Source organism: Puma concolor, chromosome E2, assembly GCF_028749965.1.
Source record: "Puma concolor isolate L17-30 chromosome E2, mPumCon1.1.hap2, whole genome shotgun sequence".
NCBI lineage: Eukaryota > Metazoa > Chordata > Mammalia > Carnivora > Felidae > Puma > Puma concolor.
The window spans coordinates 44,791,864-44,811,582 of record NC_141681.1 but is presented as its reverse complement, the minus strand read 5'-3'; the positions used below and the strand labels follow the sequence as shown (position 1 = coordinate 44,811,582).

The 19,719-nt window shown below is 46.4% G+C and overlaps 1 long non-coding RNA gene across 1 annotated transcript; it reads right to left on the bottom strand.

Moving 5' to 3' along the window:
* Window positions 1–769: 769 nt before the first annotated feature.
* Window positions 770–10,969, bottom strand: LOC147573542 (uncharacterized). Its single transcript, XR_015245155.1, has 4 exons — window positions 10,747–10,969; window positions 4,525–4,650; window positions 1,241–2,421; window positions 770–1,172 (listed from the first exon to the last, which is right to left on the bottom strand). It is a non-coding gene; the product is annotated as an uncharacterized LOC147573542 (long non-coding RNA).
* Window positions 10,970–19,719: the final 8,750 nt, after the last annotated feature.

The following is a 19,719-nucleotide window of genomic DNA, read 5'->3' as shown; positions in this document are numbered from 1 at the left end:
TTGAGTTCATCTAATGATCTTTAAAAATTTTTTCAGTTCGTTACATTTTTCAGTTCTAAAATTTGTTTATTTTTAATTTTTTTAATGTTTATTTATTTTTGAGAGAGAGAAACAGAGCATGAGTGGGGGAGAGGCAGAGAGAGAGAGGGAGACACAGAATCCGAAGCAGGTTCCAGGCTCTGAGCTGTCATCACAGAGCCTGACGTGGGGCTTGAACTCACGAACTGCGAGATCATGACCTGAGCCAAAGTTGGATGCTTAATCGACTACGCCACCCAGGTGCCCCAAGCAATAAAGTATTTTAAAATTAAGGTTATGTACATCATTTTTTTCAGATACAATGGTATTTCACACTTAATAGACTACAGGATAGTATAAACATAACTTTCATATGCACTGGAAAACCAAAAAATTCATTTGACTTGCTTTATTGTGATATTGACTATTGTTGTGGTCTGGAACCCAACCTGCAATATCTCTGAGGTATGGCTGTAATTTATGAGACTATCTCTTAGTTTACAAACAGAAATTTTTCCAAGTCTCCTTTTTGTTTACTTCTGATTTTTTGGTATTGTTTAAGGAAGTCTACATTTTTTAATTTCTATTTGTAGCCAGGTTCTTGATGAATTTTATGAATATTTCTTTATAAATATTTCTATAACTAAAGAAGGTGCAGTAACTACTTTAGAGTGTAACTTTTTAAAAATTTTTTTTAACATTTTATTTATTTTTGAGACAGTGAGAGACGGAGCATGAACAGGGGAAGGACAGAGAGAGGGAGACACAGAATCCGAAACAGGCTCCAGGCTCTGAGCTGTCAGCACAGAGCCCGATGCGGGGCTCGAACTCACAGACTGCAAGATCATGACCTGAGCTGAAGTCAGCCGCTTAACCGACTGAGCCACCCAGGCGCCCCTAGAGTGTAACTTTCTAAATAACTCTCTAATTGTACTTACTAGTTAAATTATTCAAATCCTATACATATTTGTACATTCTGTTTCTATTTTATTTTCAAATTTTCTAAGAGGTATATTTAAGTCCTTATATTTCTAGTGGCTTTATTAAAATTTCTTCTGTTTGTTGCTTTTGTTCTCACAATGTAGCTGATTTAGAGTTCACTACATAAATATTTGTGACAGACACGTCTTCTTTTGTGCATTGTACATTGAAAACTTTAGTTTTTATCCCGTCCTTCTTTGACACTTTTATCTGCTTTTTGCTTTGATGTGTATATTACTACTTCTGCCCTGTTTGTGTTATGTGCCTGTATTGCTCTTTGTAGCCTCGTCCTCAATCTTCTGTTGTTGGTAATGTTTTCTTTAAGTGGTATACTGCTAAAGGCAACATCTAGCTAAATGTTGGTGTTTTTATTTTGTTAATCTAAAATCTCTAACTTTTAGGGGAATTCAGGAAATTCATATTCCGTATGGTAACTGATTTGCTTACTTTTATTTGTTCCATCATAGTTTATGCATAAAATGTTGCTTTCCTTTTCTACTTATTATTTTCCCTAGCTTGCTCAGCCTATATACATTCCTCTTTCCCCCTCCAAATAATTTTAAATGTCTACTGTTATTAAATTCCCTGTATTTTCTCTTAATTGTCTATAGTTTATTTAATTCCCTCTCCATATAAATAACCTTGTTTGTTCAGTTCGCCAGCTTGTAAAATTCTGTCATGTCTTAGAATTGAGGATTTTGATGACAATATACTAGATTTATGTGTCATGTCGATAAGTGATTCCTAAGTACTTTCAACTTGATTTGAAAACTTAATGTCTTTCTTTGGGCTAGGTGAAACTATTTTATTATGTTTTCCCCACTGTTTATGGATATAAAACCCCATGCAGGACCCAGCTGGGGAGCTTCCATACCTCCAGAACAAAGGAACATCCTAAACACAAAGGCCAGAGGTCTGAGTGAAGCTCCTAGAAGGGCCTGGGCACTTCCACTCTTTCTCATTCATTCTTCTCATCTGGGAGTTCTCAGTCTTTAGTTTGTATAAGAATTACTTGGAGGGCCTATCAAAACACAGATTGCTGGGCACCACCAGGATTTTATACTCTGTAAGTGTGGGAGTGGGCAAGGATTTGCATTTTTAAGAGATTTCTGGGTGATGTTGACACGGCTGGTCAAGGAACCACACTCGGAAAAATCACTATTTCAGGTCTGATTCTTCCCCTAGAGGTCCCATCTCTTAGCTTTCTCTATCAAGGCTGGCCACTCTCTGACCCTTTGCCATCCTCCTGTCCCATGCCTCACCTAAAGTCCCCACCCTCTGCATCTCTTCCATCCTAGGACTTCATGGACTGAACGTAGAAGGTTGTAGCTCTCAGCCATGGCTTTGGTCCCATCCCCAGTGGTCTCCCAGAGCAGACATCATGAAGGCACATCTCCTTTCCATCTCCAAAGACCAGGGGAGCTAAAAAGAACAAATGGGTCACAGATGATAAATTTCAGTATGGGCCACTTGGCTGAATATATGTGGAATAATGAGTGCTTCCTTCATCATCTTACATTTTTACATCTTTTTCTGATGGCCTGGCAAAGCCAAGAAACACCCAGTCAAAGAACTTTCAAGGCAGGGAACTGCCAGCAGAGAGATCCTTCAGCCATTCAGCCTAACTCTTCAAGGGGATGAGCACAAACACCTCACCCACTTGCTCTGGATCCCTTCCAGCACCACACAGGGCTGTTAATAGAAAGGGAATGTTGAAAACATTCAAAATGAAAAAATTCTGAGGAGGGCTTGCTGGCTTGTAGACTGTGTGTGTGTGTGTGTGTGTGTGTGTGTGTGTGTGTGTGTGTGTTGAATCTGTGCAGCTATATATGCTGTTTATGCATCTAGATCCATCACTGAGTCCAGCTACACTGCCCTCTTTAATGCTTCTGTTCTCACCAACATCCTCCCACCCCAGATCCTTTGTGTTTGCTGTTCCCCATGTCTGGAAGTCTTTCTTCTGAATCCTCTGATTATGGCTCCTCTTGTACTTCAGGTCTCGGCTCAGATGTTCCTTCTCAGAGAGGCCTTTCCTGTCCACTCAACCCCACCCCTCAGCCCTGTGTGGCTCTCCAGAGCCCCTCTTCCTCATTTTAGTTATTCCCCAGAGCCCTTGGTTTTCCCTTAAATCATTTTGTTTATTTATTTGGACTTTTCCCCTCCTTCTCCACCATGGGCTGTGGATTCCAGGAGAGCTGTGATCTTGGCTGCATTAGTCACTACATGGTCCTCAGAGCCCAGTGTGGGCCTAGCATACTATAGGCTCCTTGTAGGAATATCAGTAAATGTCCTGTTGCACTTAGATTCAATCTAGAAGTGAGACCCACACCCTTGGTTCTGTTGAACCAATGAAGAATTCAAACTGGGCACAACAACAAAAAGAGCAAGTAACTTAACCCAGTCATTAGGTTCATAGGGTTCATTGGGTTCATTGAATCGATTGAGGGCAGGAAGAAAGGAGAGGGGCTAAGCAATGCCCCTTACACCCTGAGCCAGTCAGAAGCTGGGTCTGAGCACTTGAGACACGCCTATACCAGAGCAACTAATCATAATGAAGTGGTGGCCAACAGAGAAGCCATGCCCCATGATGCAAATTGCCCAGACAGCCTCAGAAACTAAGCCAAGGGAAGTCCCAGGGCCATTAAGTAGGTTTGTGATGGGTTATCGGAAAAGAGTGGAGAGTTGAAATGTATGTGGGTGGAGTGGGGTGAGAGAGTTTAGAAGAGGAAAGTGAAGCAGCTGAAGGGAGAAATGGAGGGAGTAATGGGGGGGGGTACAGAGAGGAATTATGAGAGGATAGAGGAAGATTGAATTGTGTCATAGAACCAGCAAGGGTATTATACAGGAACAAGGAGGTGTAGTGGGTTCTGGCTTGGGACAGTGTCCATTTTCAGTGCTTTTCTAGGTAGAGGGGTTAGTTCAGCTGATCCTCATTTCCTGGGAATTCAGATGTTCCCTATCTGGGACCTATTTCCTGTCTGCAGATTCTGCCCGTTCAGCGTTTCTTCCTCAGGCCAAGGTCCATGGCTACTGTCACTGAGCCCACAAACCTGGAGTTCAAAGTCACTCCAATGCAGCCAGTCATCCTGACATCCTTGAATCCCCCAGAAAAGGATTATTTGTTTCTCCCCATCATTGCCTTCTTCTTCTTCTTCTTCATTCTGTTGGCGATCCCAGGTCTCTTGTTCTCCCTCAAGGTGGGCACCATCTAGCTACCACCAACTCACATTGTTCCCAGATATACCTCCTCTGTCCTTTCCCACACCCCTGTTCCTCCCCAGGGACCTCTTCATGCTCCTCCTGGAGAATTTACTCCCTCCTTCTTCATTATATAGCTGCCCTTACTCCTCCCCAGGACCCCTTCTCTGCTCCTCTTCCTTTTTCCACTGGGGGACTGAACCAGCCCTTACCTCCCTCACACCAGCATTCCTGGACTTACATTCCTCACCTCTCCCCTGGGTTGCCCCTCCCCATCTCACTCCACCCTTGAAACACTCCCACCAGGTTGCCTTCATCCCCACAGACCCGGGAAGCCAACTTTCATGGAAATCAGAGGAAGGCACAGATAAATTCCAGACTGGCCTTGGGCTTCAGCATCTCAAGCATCCTGGTGGGCTCCATTATGATCATTTGCTCCATTGTAGCTGCAGTCTTGAAACAGAAAATATGAGGTCATACTGAAAGCTCACCTCCTTCAAAAAGTCATGAACTGTACCTCCTAGAGCCTTTGAACTTGGACATCAATAACCTATTGTAATGGAGGAAGTCTCCCCTCCATTAGCACTTTTTAACAGCAATAAAGTTTGAGAAGACTTGTGCTTTCTGCTCATATGCACATGTGTTCACATGCTTTTGTGTGTCCGCTTTGCTGAGTACCATAGGGCTTATCCATATATTCAGTGAACATTTATTGGGCAACCACTTTAGTGTGCCAGGCACTGTTTTAGACCTTGGTGATTCAGTGCTGATTCTGATAAATGAGGTATTTGCTTCTATAAAACTTATATTGAGGGGACACAGAAAAGAGTAATATAAAGCAGCAAGGTAGCTGAGGTCAGCACTGTCTAATAGAACTTTCAGCAACGATGGAGCCATTCTATCCAATATGGTATTTACTGGCCAAGCACCTGGAATGTGGCTAGTACAACTGAAGAACTCAATTTTTTATTTAATTATAATGTATTTAGATTAAATTTGCCACATGTGGTTAGTGGCTACTGTCCTGGACAGCACAACTCTAGTTGGTGGTCAACATTATGAAAAAGAAAAAAAAAAAAAAACAGGATAAAATTGGGTGAGCAGGAAGAGGGACTTATGACAGAGTGGCTCAGGAAAGCCTTCACTGGGGACCTAATATTTGAGCTGTGACCTGAAGTGAGAAGAGAGAGCCACAGAAACATCTGGAAGAGAGGGCTAAGCAGAGCAGTTAAGTGCAAAAACTCAGGTAGGAAGGAGCCTGCCTTGTCCCTGGAATAGAAAGATTAGTGGGGCTGGGGTGAGCCATGGGAGTACTATAAAGTGAGGTCAGAGGAGGCCAGGAGGCAAGTCACAGCATCAAGGTCACAGGAAGAAGGCTGGATTTTAAGTGTGAAGTGAAGCCATTAGAGGTATTAAACAGGGAGAACACAGGCTCTGGTTTGTTTTTGTTTTTATTTTTTTTTTGAAGTTTATTTATTTTTGAGAGAGAGACAGAGCATGAGCTGGGGAGGGGCAGAGAGAGAGGCAGACACAGAATCCGAAGCGGGCTCCAGGCTCCGAGCAGTCAACACAGAGCCGGACGTGGGGCTCGAACACACGAGCTGTGAGATCATGACCTGAGCCTAAGTCAGATGCTTAACTGACTGAGCCACCAGGTGCCCTGGCTCTGGTTTGTTTTTAAAAGATTGAGTTCAATGTCTAAATTGAATGCAGGGGCACCTGGGTGACTCAGTGGGTTAAGCAGTTAAGTGTCTGACTCTTGATTTTGGCTCAGGTTCATGATCTCATGGTTTGTGAGATGGAGCCCCCTGTCCGGCTGTGCCCTAAGTGTGGAGCCTGCTTAACATTCTCTCTCTCCCTGTCCCTCTGCCCCTCCCCCACTCGCTCATTTGTGTGTGTGTGTGTGTGTGTGTGTGTGTATGCACGTGCACTTGTATGCACACATACACACTCAAAATAAATAAAATAAACTTTAAAAAAAGAACACAAAAAATCTAAGCATAATATTTAAAAATGTTCATTGGACTTTACAAATTTTAAGACTTCTTCTTATGAAAATGATGTGGTTTGAAGTGGAGCTTGGCAGCCAAAGGCCAAGAAAGAATTCTTGAGAAAATTTCAGTGCAAAAGGGTGTTTTTATTATAGCACAGGGACAGGACGCATGGGCAGAAAGAGCTACACTGTGATTGTGAGAAGTGACTGATTATGTAAGATTTTCTATCCTTTGGAGGGGAGGGTGATGTTAGGGTTCCAGGAAATTGAGTCTATAGGTTTCTGGAGGTCTTGCTATTGATAAGATTTTTTTTTTCTTATAAATCATTAAGGCAGTTGCAAACTGATGGAGACTCAGGTCCTGCATGACTGTGATCTCTATCAGTTAACCACTTGTTTTCCCCTTTCTTTGTTCCTGGAGAGCCAGGAATGGCACACATATCCCACCTGGGGGGAGGGGTGCAGGGTATTAGCTTGTGCTTTGCCCTCAGCCCTCCTTTTGCTCCCTCATCAAAAAGACCACTAAGTGAAAAAGCAAGTCACAAATTGAAATAAAATATTTGCAATAAGACAAAAACAAGCCATCCATTTTTTTAAATGAACGAAGTGAACATGAATTTCAGAAAATATAATTTCCACGTGGCCATAGTATGTGCAAGGTGTTTAACAACCTTAAGTCATTACAGGAGCCCCTGGGCGGCTCAGTTGGTTAAGCATCCGACTCTTGATTTCAGCTCAGGTCATGATCTCGTGGTTTGTGGCATCGAGCTCCATGCATATGTTCCAGGGACATGCACACAGCAATGTTTTCAGCTGTCCTCCTAGTCCTGCCCTTTTATCCAGTTTTGTGGACAAAGCAGACTCCAGGCTGTGTAATCCAAGGGAATTTCAGAAGTTAGATAAGTCCCTGGAGGAAGCCCAATGCAGCACAGAGCTCCTGACACCCCACCAAGCAATGACTTGGGTCTGGGTTGTACATTAAACCCTAAGTGAGAAGGAGTTCTGAGAATGGTAGGTCTTCCTGGGAGGTCATCCACTAGTCAAGAAACACGTGACCACCGGCCATCGGATCCACTGGGCAAGACATATACCAGCCAAGGGACCTTTAGCCAAGGGAGAGGGTTCTCACTCTTAATAGCTTTTTGTTGGTGATTTCTCTGGTACAGGGTGAAGAGAACTGTGTGCAGCATGATTTCTGATGCTACCCCTACACCTTCCAACTTACACACCTCCTGGGACTGAGGGGGTGACTGCCTAAGATGTGAAGGCCATGGCTGAGTCCATCATCTTAGGAGACAGACTCACACATGCACATACAAATACAGGTGTACTCTGATCTCACATGGCTTGTTCCTGACTGATGTTTCCTAGAGACTTCTCTGTGCCAGATGTTCCCCCTTCCATGCCCTGATCCCACCATGGCCAAGGGACCCAGGGGTCCACGCTCTGCCCCATTCTCTCTAAGAATGAAACTGCCAGGCTCTGTCTCTGGGCAAAGCAGAAACCTTCTGCCTTCCACCTTCCATTTGCTCAGGGCATCTGGAGCTGCCTATTCAGATTACATCCTTATCTGGCTTAAACCTTCCATGTTCCCACAGCTCTTGAATCAAACCCAAATCACCTGCCCAGGTGTGCAGACTCTGCCTCATGTGCTCTGGCACCCCTCCCCTCGTCTGCTGCCTCTTCACACCAAAGCCACACTGCTCTTGTTTCTGTTTCCAGAATACATGAATATTTTGACCTCAGGACTTTTGCATTTGTTGGTTCCCCTGCCTGGAACTCTTTCCCCCAAATCTTCTCATGGCTGGCCCGTCATCCAAGGTCTCAGCTTGGATGTCCTCTCTCCAAAGAGGCCCTCCCTAAGCTCCTCATGCCCTGTCTCACCTCATGTCACCCTCCTGGGTAACCTCTCCCTCTATGTCCTAGTTATTCCCCACAGACATTGATCCTCTCTGAAATCATTTGGTTTATTTGTTTGGGTTTTTACTCTCCATTCTCCCCATCTCCCCCATGGACTGCGAACTCCCAGAAAGCCGTGGCATTGTTTCTTGGTCGCTGTTTGTCCCTCAAGAACAGAGCAATGCCTGGCACACTGTAGGCTCCCAATACTTTCACATTACAAAAAATAACATCCTGTGCTCTGCACTTATGGAGAATCAAAGAATCTGTCCAGAATTTATTTGCTTGAGGTCCACCCACTTCATTCATTGAACCAATCAGGAGTTCACACTGGGAACAACAAAAAGTCAAGTAACTGAAATCCTACCTCTTTATTCATTGAATCAATCTAGAGGGCAGGCAGAGAATGGAGGTGGGGTAGTGCCTAAGTAATGCCTCCTTAATACATTGAATCAAGCAGAAGCTGGGTCTAAATGCTTGAGACATCACCCTCCTTGCCTCCTCTACATCAGGACAGCCAATCACAGTGAAGTGGTCACCACAGGCTGTGTTCTCAGGACTCAAATCACCAGGGGTAAGGCAAGTAGACTGCTGGCCTGGTGGCATTAACTGTGTTTGTGGATGATGATCAGGAAAGAGTGGAGAGTGTAAGGGGAGAGGGATGGGGTCAGGAAAGGACAGCCAGGGCTAATACAGGGTAGACAGGGGGCTAACAATGGGTGTCCGGGTGGCCAGGAGGGAACTGTAAGTTCGCAGGAAAGTGGTTTGGGGGAAAGGGAGGGATTTGTGTGAGAAGGAGGCTTGAAGTTAGAGGGGAATCAGCAAAGTTTATGGGAGACGAGTAGAAGGTTATAGGAGCTCAGGAGAGGGTATGTGAACAAGGACGTTCCTGCGGGAAGAAAGGGGGTTGAGAAAGGATAGGAGGTGTTCAGGATGGGCCTTTGGGGGAGACAAGGAAGGATTTATGTGAAGAAATGGAAGGGCTCGTAGGGTCAGGGAGGGGGTATGACAGGATTTATAGTAAGAGGTTATAGGGGACAGAGAGGAGTTATGAGAAGGAAGCATTTATAGAGTGGGGGATTAGAGGGAGAGGAATGGGTTATGGGACGGAAGGGGTTATGGGGAGAGGGAAGAGTTTATAGAGTGGGGTATAGGGACAGGGATGGGTTATAGGACACAGGGAGCTCTGGAGATCAGGGAGAGGATCAGGATCAGGGAGAGGAGTGAAGCAAGAGCAGGATGGAGTTCTAGGATGGGGAATATCGGGTAGAGATGGACGGCTACAGGAGTGACAGAGAGGGTAGGGGTATGGGGGGGTAAGCAGTAAGCTCAAGCAGTGGTTCTCAGAGTGTCGTGGCTCACTCACAGCTGCAGCAGCTTCACCTGGGAAACTGTTAGAAATGCACATTCTTGGGGGCGCCTGGGTGGCTCAGTCGGTTGGGCGGCCGACTTCGGCTCAGGTCATGATCTCGCGGTCCGTGAGTTTGAGCCCCGCGTCGGGCTCTGTGCTGACAGCTCAGAGCCTGGAGCCTGTTTCGGATTCTGTGTCTCCCTCTCTCTGACCCTCCCCCATTCATGCTCTGTCTCTCTCTGTCTCAAAAATAAATAAACGTTAAAAAAAAAAAAAAGAAATGCACATTCTTGGGCCCTGCCCCAGACCTACAGAATCAGAAACTCTGGGGACAGGCCCCAGGGATCTGTTTTTAGTAAGTCCTCCGGGTAGCTCTGATGTATGTATGCTCAAATTTGTGAATCACTGGGCTAAAGTGACCATTTAATAACATCTAAACTGAGCACTGTTTAGACTGGAAGGGGAACTGTCAGTAATATGCTAGTACCTGGCTGATCTGACTGGACAGCACAGGCACAGGGTGTACTGCCATACTGGAGAGCAGGGGTGGGTCTAGGGAGACAGAAGAAGCACACAGCGTTTCTAAGTTACCCAGAGAGTGGTATATAGGGTCAGCAAGGGTATTATATGGGATCAGGGAGTGTCACGGGGTCCAGTTTCCATCAATGGTGGCCGTGGTCACTGTGGGGTGGGTATTTCCAGGGCCCTCCTGCTGATGTGGTCTCTTCTATGGCCCCCCCGTTACTCAGCATCTGCTGACCCTTCTTGGTTTCCCTGCAGACCTCATTATGTCTGCTAGAGTCCAAGCTACTGATGTCTGAGACCCAGAGTTCAAGGTCACTGTGATGCAGCCCATCTACAAGACAGCCTTCAACATCTCTGCAAAGGACTATACACTGCTTTCCCGTTTTTCTGTCTTCTGCTTCTTCCCACTGGGAATACTAGTGTTCTCCTGCTTGGTGGGTGGGGATAAACCATTGTCCCCCCACTCTGGGGAGTACCCCTAACCCCATCCCATCCCCCTTTCCACACCCCGGCACCCACCTTGCCCAGCACCCCACCTGCCAGATACTAGCCCCAGCCATTCAGCACCCCGCCCTCCTTGCTACCCTGGGCCTTGTTCCCACCCCATTCACCACCCTGCTGACTCTGCTTCCTCCTGAAAATCCCCTCCATACCCCATTCCATCTGGTCCTGCCTGGACCCCCTGCCCCACCCTGCTTCATTGCTTCCTCCTCTCCTCCACCTAATCCCTCCACCCCCAATCCCCATTATAGTCTCCAGCTTCTCTCTTGTGGTTCCTTACCCTGTTTCACCCCTTTTTAGGAAAATATCAGCCTGTCTTCACTTCCACAGGCACAGGAAGCAAATAGTTTGGAAGACAAAGTCATAGCAAAGAAAAATGCTTTGCTGGCCTTGTGCTTCAGCATTGTGGCCTTCATTCCAAGTCTGTTAATGTTCCTGTTCATCTTTATGACACCAGACAATAGAAGAACCACGAGCCAGGACACCTCTTTGGCATGCTCTGTGCCCTCACGGTGCCAAGTCCTTCCTGCTCTCCTGGGAACCTTTGGACTCAGGCTTGGACATTAGTGAGCTGCCCTGCCCCCTCCACCAGCACTTCTGAGATCAGTACCTACGATGCCTTCTGCATGATTGTGCATATTTGTGTGTGTAGTTGGGATATGCCCTTCCACAGCCCTGTGTACTAACAGCTCCTGTAAGTATCCTGGGAATTTCATTTATTTGTTCAGCAACCATTATTGCACACTTTCTGTGTGTTAGGTATTGTTCTAGAGCCTAAGAATGCAATGCTGAGCAGGACAGATTAGACCACTACCTCACAAAATACATGTTATCTTGACAGAAGCTAGGACATAAATAAGAAAGTGCAAATCAATGAAATTACTCCAGAGCATCATAAATAATTTAAAGGAAATAAAACAGAGAAGCTGGGGAATGGGAGGTATACATGATAATGTGTTCAGGAAAAGCCTCTCTTAGGAGGTGACGTTTGAGCTGTGGCCTGAAGCATGAGAAGGAGAGGCCTATGAAAGTATCAGGGAGAAGAGAAATCCAAGCAGACAGAATACCAAGTATAACTTCCTGAGATAAGGAAGAATAGGAAAAGGGGAGAAGCCAGCATGCCTGGAGGACAGCCACGGGAGTATGTTAAGTCCATATAGAATGGTCATCAGGGGGCGCCTGGGTGGCGCAGTCGGTTAAGCTTCCGACTTCAGCCAGGTCACGATCTCGTGGTCCGTGAGTTCGAGCCCCGCGTCGGGCTCTGGGCTGATGGCTCAGAGCCTGGAGCCTGTTTCCGATTCTGTGTCTCCCTCTCTCTCTGCCCCTCCCCCGTTCATGCTCTGTCTCTCTCTGTCCCAAAAATAAATAAACGTTGGAAAAAAAAAATTAAAAAAAAAAAAAGAATGGTCATCAGGAACAGACCCCCCAGGGTCATGAGGTCATGGTGCTCATGCCCATGGTAAGGAGTGTGGATATCAAGTGTGAAGAGAAGCCGTTGGAGGTGTAAGCAGGAGAGCCCAAGATGTGACTTCTATCTTAAAATGTCCAAATTCCATACCTGTACGATTTAGGGTCATGGAAGACCATTTTCCTTCCATAACAGTCATGGATAAAGGGATAAACTTAAAAATTCACATTTTAAAGGCATCAACGAGCTATGGAATCTAAAGAGTAAACGCTGAAGAATTTAAAATCCAACGAGGGAACTATCTGTCTTAAGTAAGCAGAAATCAGCAGCTTTTCTTTCTCGGGATTTTTTCCAAATGTCTGTCCAGATGGATTAAGGACCGAGCCTGTGACAGAGAGACTGTTCTGAAGAAAGAGAAAACAGCAAAGTTTTCCAAGGCCAAGTGGGCTGGTGTGACAGATTGAGAGCTGGAGTGCCCCCAAGTTCACAGCTGATAAATACAATATCTGAAGTCCAATTATTTCCCTGGGCTTAGCAACATCCTGGGTGCAGGAGAAAAGATCAGAAAAATCAAAATCAATTTGATAGAACTCATCCAACCTGAAGCACAGAGAGGAAAAGGAAGGGGAAAAAACTGTCATAGCTGCCACTGGAGTCCTTGGGTTAAAAAATTTCAATATTTGAAGAGATAATGGCTGACAAATTTCCCTAAATCATGAGAAACGTGAACCCATAAATTCAAGAAATTCGGAAAAGCCCAGAGAGAAAAATTTAAAGCAGCTGTATCAGTCAGGATTCCCCAGAGAAGTAGAACACAGAGATAGAGATGCAGAAAGAGAGAGAAAAGAGATTTATTTTAAGGAACTGGCTTATGTGGTTGTGGGGACTGGCAAGTTGGAAATTTCTAGCACAGGCTAGTAGACTGGAAATTCAAGTGAAAGGTTGATGTTGCCCTCTTAAGTCCAAAAACCACAGGGCAGCCCAGCAGGCTGCAAATGCAGGCTGGATGTCTGTTTACAGTCTTGAGGTAGAATTTCTAATTTTCCAGGAAACTGCAAGTGTTTGCTCTTGAGGCCTTCAACTGATTGGATGAGGCCCACCCACATTCTGAAGGGTATCTGTTTTACTTAAAGTCAACTGATTGTAAATGTTAATCACATTTACAAAATACCTTTACAGCAACATCAAAACTAGTGTTTTGCCAAACAACTGGGCATCATAGCCTAGACAATTTGATACATAAAACTAACCATCACAGTAGCCACAGAAAAAAAGATACCTGGACTTCAAAGGAACAAAAATAATTAAGACTATATTTTCCCCCAACTTTATTGAGGTTTAATTGACAAAATTGTAAGGTATTTAAAGTGTAAAATGTGATGATTACATATATATGGAAAGAGTTCCCCCCCCATCAAGTTGATTAACACATCGTCACTTGACATTTATTTACCATTTTTGTGTGTAAGAATATTTACATGTACTCTCTTAGCAAATTTCGATTGTACAATATAGTGTTATCAACTGAGGACTATATTCTAATAATAATTAGAGGGGCAACTGGGTGGTTCAGTCAGTTGAGCATCTGACTTTGGCTCAGGTCATGATCTTACAGTTTGTGAGTTTGAGCCCCATGTTGGGCTCACTGCTGTCAGCATAGAGCCCCCTTTTGATCTTCTGTCTTACTCTTTCTCTGCCCCTCCCCACTCACGCACTCTCTCTCAAAAATAAATAAACATTAAAAAAATAAATAATTAGAAACCAGGAAACAATAGAATGACATTTTCAAAGCAGCCAAAGAAAAAAGTCGTCACACCTGGAATGAAAAAGACATCAGTGTTGGGTGGCTGGCAAGCTGAGAGAACAGCCAGGTGAAAGTACCTAACATTTAATAACATAGTTTTTGTTTTCCTGTATTTATGTTTATGGTTATTCTCTCTTTATGGTGAAATATACCATTCTTTTTAAATTATTTAAAATTTTTGGAAAGATACTGGTTATAAAGTGATTTAGAGTTCCCTTGTTAAAAAATTGTTTTTATTGAGGTATAATTGACATATAACATTATACTAGTTTCAATATTTGTACATACTGCAAAATGATCACCCCAAAATGTCTGATTAACATCCATCACCATACACATACAGAACTTTTTTTCTTGTGATGAATAAAGTTTCCTTTTGAAAGCAATTTATTTACCTTTTTTTTTAAAGTTAGTTAAAGAGAAGTACTATGTATGTAATAGTACAACTGGGAAGAGTGGCAACTTAGACAAGATTGTTCTGCCCCATTCTATTATTCACATTAATCTGACAAACAAGAATTTGTACCCAGATGAAGACATGGGCCCAGAGTGGAAAGAAGAATGAAACCACAACAAAATACATTTCCCTTCTATGCACAATGTATAAACACACACACACACTGCAAAAATCAGAAAGCATGTGTATTTAGCCAAAGTAAAATGTATTTAGTTGAAAAATGTCCTGATTTCTTTTTTAAAGTAGGCTCCTATGCCCAGTGTGGGGATAGAACTCATGACCCAGAGTTGTATCTCTCAGCTGAGTCAGCCAGGTGCCCCTCTTGATAGTTATTTATTTATGTAGGCATGTATGTATGTATGTATTATTACCAGCCTTGCACTGTGGAGTTACAGAAGTGCAGAGCAGGGGAAAGGGAAGGCCTTGAAATGGTGGAAGATATACCCCACGGTGCAGAGTGACTAGGAGGTCAGGCTGGTGGCTTACATGTCTCTCAGCAGGTGGGTCTCTTGGGTCCTGAATTACTGTTGGCTTGAATCATGGCTAGAAGTTCCCTGGCTGGTAAACCCCTTGGCTGAAAAGTGCTTTGTTGTGCCCTGGGCTAGTAAGCCAGATATTAAGGGCAGGAAAATAAGATAGACAGCGGCTACGCTCATGGCGAGTCAGCACAAGTAAGAACCAGGGCTAGCTGTGAAAATTTCCCCACTTCCACTCCCTCACTTGTGTCATTTTCCTTGACATCCCTGGTTTGTGGGAGTGATGGGTAGACCTGGTTTCAGGATGCCAGCTGATGGGTGGGGATAAAGGTAGGGGGGAAAGGCCAGGGCTGGGAGGCTGGAGCCACTAAGGGAAAGCCCAGGTTCCTGCTCATTACCTGATGAAGGAAGAGTTGTGGTAAGAGAATGGAACGGGCAGCGGCTGGGCCTACAGCAGTTTCTAAAAGTTGAAGTGGTGCTAGTATTTCTATGGAAGGAAGCTAAACAAGAAAGGACGGGACCAGATGCGCTGTCAGCTCCTCCACGACGTATTTAGACTCTCTGTAGGTGTGCATGTATGCGGAGGAGGCTCCGTGCCACTTTCCACACTTAGGATCCCTTCCCTCCCAGGCCTCCACAGCTAGCCTGGACCTCCCAGGCTCCTGAGAGCCCAGGTGGAGCCTGGGGGGGGGGGGGGGGGGGGGTGAGCTCTTTCTTTGCTCTGGCTCCTGATTGGCTGGAAGGCCAAGGAGCTCAGCCAAGGAACTTGCTTTGGGCTGATGCCACTGGTTCAGCCCCATCATTTTTTTCCTCTTTTCGTGATTGGCTGACAGTGAACAGGGGGTGTGTCCTGGTTAGTTACACGGTTCTGATTATGCGGGCTCTGCCCCATTCCTCTGCTCTTTATGGACTGGCTGACGGTAGTGGACAGAGACGTTCTTACTGTCTTGATTAGGGTGGTCTAGCCTCACTTCTTGATTCCACCTTTGTAGTTGGCTGGAAGTTGGAAGAAACTTTAACCAAAGAAATCCCATTCCCCCACCACCTACGAATTTTGGCTCCGGGATTGGACGATTGGATCAAGAGGCTTGTACCCCTTGTTAACCTTAAGTATAAAACATTATTTTACCAATGCAAATGGGTTTATTCAGGAAACACAGAGCATTACAATTTGGGACATGCAAACTATGACAAAACCATAGGCAAATCTAGCAAACAAAGGAGAGGACCGTTATTTTATGGAGAAGGAGGAGAAAGTTGGGAGGGGTTGTTCTGAACCAGTCCATTGGAGAAAAGGTGTTTCTCATTGGCTGAGTTGCAGGGGTGGTTGATTTCTTGTAGGAGATGCACTGTGCATCTTTTCCCCCTGGGGCCTGTAGTTGTGATTCTTTCCTGTCGCTGTGGAGGAGTCTCCTGTTGGGGTCTGTAATTGACACTTCTTCCTGTAATTGACCTGGAGTGGTACAGTGAGAGAGCTCCCCCTTCTGGCCTAACATTTTAAACGAAGTTTGCCTTCATTAATTTCCACACCTCCATCCCTGGCTTTTGAGCCCCGTTATGAGCTTTTGTATACTTCTCCACCCAAGAATACCTTTTCTAACTCCACTTTTCTCAAGCTGCCCATCCAGGGGTGGGGAGTGCGGTGCTGGCCTGTCCTAGTCACAAAATGCAGCCCTTAAGTCCTCAGGGTTTGTATCTATGTGAGCTTTGTCTTCAACTAGCCCATCCATGCATGCCTTCATTCAGCAGAAAGTGAACCATCTGCTGTGTACTGGGCTCTGTGCTGGGCTCTGGGCACACTCAAGAAGGCAAAACACTGCTGAACCCATCCCCTTCTAGAAGCTCCCTTTTTGATTGCTTCCTGACCCCCCACTGCCCACCCTTTCCTGGTTCTCCTCATACCTCTCAGACTGTGCTTGTATCTTCTTTAATAGCGTGGCTCCCAGAACAAGTCCAGGCCCTGCCCTCTCCTCCTTGCTCTCCTCCCCACCCTTGCCAGAGGCTCTCACCTCCCTTATCTCCCTTTACCCTTTCTGCCCCACAAGGCCCTCATCACACTTCCCCATTGCAGCCTCTCCCGGAAGCTCCAAGACCCCTTATTCCTACACAGGCTTTAGCACTTCCCCAAACCTACCTCTTCTTCTGGGTGCCTCACCACCCCCAGGCCAGATACTTCTGGCCCCAGCCCATGTCTCCATAGGAGGTCTCCTTGAGCCTCCCTCCCCCAGTTGCCCCCTCCTCTCCCCAAGGCCCTTCCCCAGCCTCCTGCCCCAGATTCTCATCCCAGTCTCCCCCTGAGCGTCCTCCACATGGCAACTGGGGGCATCTCCTTGAGACTCAATCCTCACATGCTCCTCTTCTGATCAGACCTCAAATGCCTTCAGCTGCTCCCAGACAAAAAATCCTAACTCCTCCTCCTGGTCCACAAGGCCCCACAAGAACCACCCCCTGCCCTCACGTTCTGCTACCTTTCCCTCACTAACCTTATCCAGCCTCTCTGCCTCCCCTCCTTGCTGACCCTCAATATTACCTTGTTCCCAGATCAGGGCCTTTGTTCTCCTATTCCTTCTCCTAGATTACTCCTGGCGTCTCCTCATCCTTAGGACCTTAAGGACCTCAGAGACCCCTCTGTGATACCCAGTCTAATTCAGCATCGTCCCCTCTGCCTCTCTCCTTAGTACCCTGTTATTTTGCTTCATATTCTTCTCCCAGTTTGCCAGTAAATATTCATTTGCCTGATTACTTAATAATGCTGCCCCTCCTGCTGGGGTGTGAGCAGGACCGTGACTGTTTATTTCACTGCAAATCCCAGTGCTTGGCACCTAGTAGGTGCTCAATAAATATCCCATAAATCATCAAGCAGAGTATAGTTTTAATGTGAGGCCTCTCTGTGAAATGGTGTCTGCTGTGATCCTGTGTGTTCACACAGGAAGACTTTCTAGCCAGGCTGCTTGGGTTCGAATCCTGCCTCTGCCACTTCCTAGCTGTGTGACCTTGGGCAAGTCATAGAACCTCTCTGGGCCTCAGTTTCTTCACAGGAAAATAGAGATAAGCACAGTACCTTCCTCATAAGGTTGTTCTGGGGATGAAATGAGCTCACACAAGCGCTTACAGCAGGGCTAGGGCAGTGAGCTCTCAACGAGTGTCACTGTTGCCCTGGGCTTCCTGTCATTGTGTCTGTTTGAGTCTGCCCCTCTGCTTTATGTTGGGGTAGCGCGTCTTTGGCGGACAAAGAACAGCATCCCACCGCAGGACCACGTGTCCATGTTAGTATTTGTGGCTAGGATTGCTGCCACATACATGTCTCTGGGACCCTGAGATTTATTTTATTTCTTTCAACAAAAGTTTATTGAGTGCCTATTTGCTGTTTCCCATCAGTAAAAACAAAACACGGGTGCCTGGGTGGCTCATTGGGTTAAGCAGCTGACTCTTGATTTTGGCTCAGGTCGTGATCTCAGAATTGTGAGATCGAGCCCCGCCCCAGGCTCCACTGGAGCCTGGTTAAGATTCTATCCCTCTCCCTGTACCCACTCCTGCTTGTAGCTCTCTCTCTAAAACAAACAAACAAACAAACAAACAAACAAACAAACAAACATCCCTGCCCTCATGGAGTTCACATTCTATCAGGGGGATTCAGAAAACACACAAGAAACCCAATAGATAAGAGCAATTACATAGTATGTGAGAAGGTAACTGAGACAGAGGTGCAGGGGGACCACAGGTCATAGTTTTAATTCAGCTAGTCAAGGAGCTCACACTGGGAAGGTAACATTTGTGCAAAGACCTGATGGAGGGAGAGAGGGAGCCATGTAGGTGTTGGAGGAAGAGCATTCCCAGAGGAGGAAAAGGGCACATGCTAAGGCAGGAGGCAGGAGGCTGTCTGCTGGGTCTGAGGCACAGCAGGGAGTCAGTGTGGCTGGAGTGGGGGAAGCAGAGGTCTGGGAGGCCACAGGCCAGATCGTTGGCCTTGGGCACCATTGTGCGGACTTTGCTTTCGAGAGTCAGGTGGAGCTACTGAAGGGTTCAGCCAGAAGAGCCCAGACCTCAGGGGTTCACGGGCTCCCTCTGGCTGTGGGTGGGGAGCAGACGATGGGAGCAGGGAGACTGGGAGGGAGGCTGCTGCGATGTCCAGGCAGGAAGGAATGGAGATGGAACCAGCATGGGAGCGGAGTAGAGAGACATGGTTGGATTCTGGATGTGATTTTAAGATCCCAGATAAGGACAGCTTGGCAGTTTCCTGAGGATGGTCAACCTTCCCACATCTGGACGAAAGTGGGAGAGGAGTAGAACACGGGAGATGTGGCTGCCAGCTTAGCCAGGCTGGGGCCAGACCTTGTCTCTGCCAAACCCATTGTGGCTCCTACACCAGCCCGAAAAGGAGCAAGAAGCAAGGTTCTCTGCCTGCTCTGCCCCTCTCTTCAGTCTTCCCAAGGCCTGGAGATGGTGGGGGTGGGGGGTGGGGGTGGGGGGGAAGGGTGACCTGCCCATGAGGCGAAGGGCATTGCTGAATCCACTATCTTATCTGAGAGACCAAACACAGACCAAACGTCATGGTCACAGTGAGTTCTTTCACTCAGTAAACATTCCCTGGGCTGGGTGATACAGGGCACAAGGCAGTGACTGAGACTTCGTGGATCCTGTTCTCATGAGGCAGGGGGGAAATGAGACCAGCCGAGAGTGGCCAGGCTTGCGATGGAGGAATTTTGGGCCAGAGGGGTCAGGGCTGGGATGGGGAAGCCCAGGGGCCTGTGGGAGCCCAGGGGAGGTACTTGATCCAGCGGGCAGGTGGTCCAAGGAGGTTCCCTAGAGGAAAGGACATCTGTGCCGGAGCACAAAAGACAAGTAGCTGAATGTGGGGAGGGTGTAGGGGGAGTGTTTCCGGTGGAGGAAGCTTCAGGTGCCAAGATGTTGAAATGACAATTTTGGTAAACAGAGGGGCTGCGTGGGCTGCATCCCAAAGCTTGACAGGGGAAAGCATGTGGGAAGGAGGCGCAGCCAGGGGTCTGAGCCCATCAGGACTTGTAGGGTGCTGAGTCCCTAAGAGTGTGTGTGGTCACAATTCCAGGAGACCCCCTAAAACCCACTCCACATTCACCATCCACTTAAAA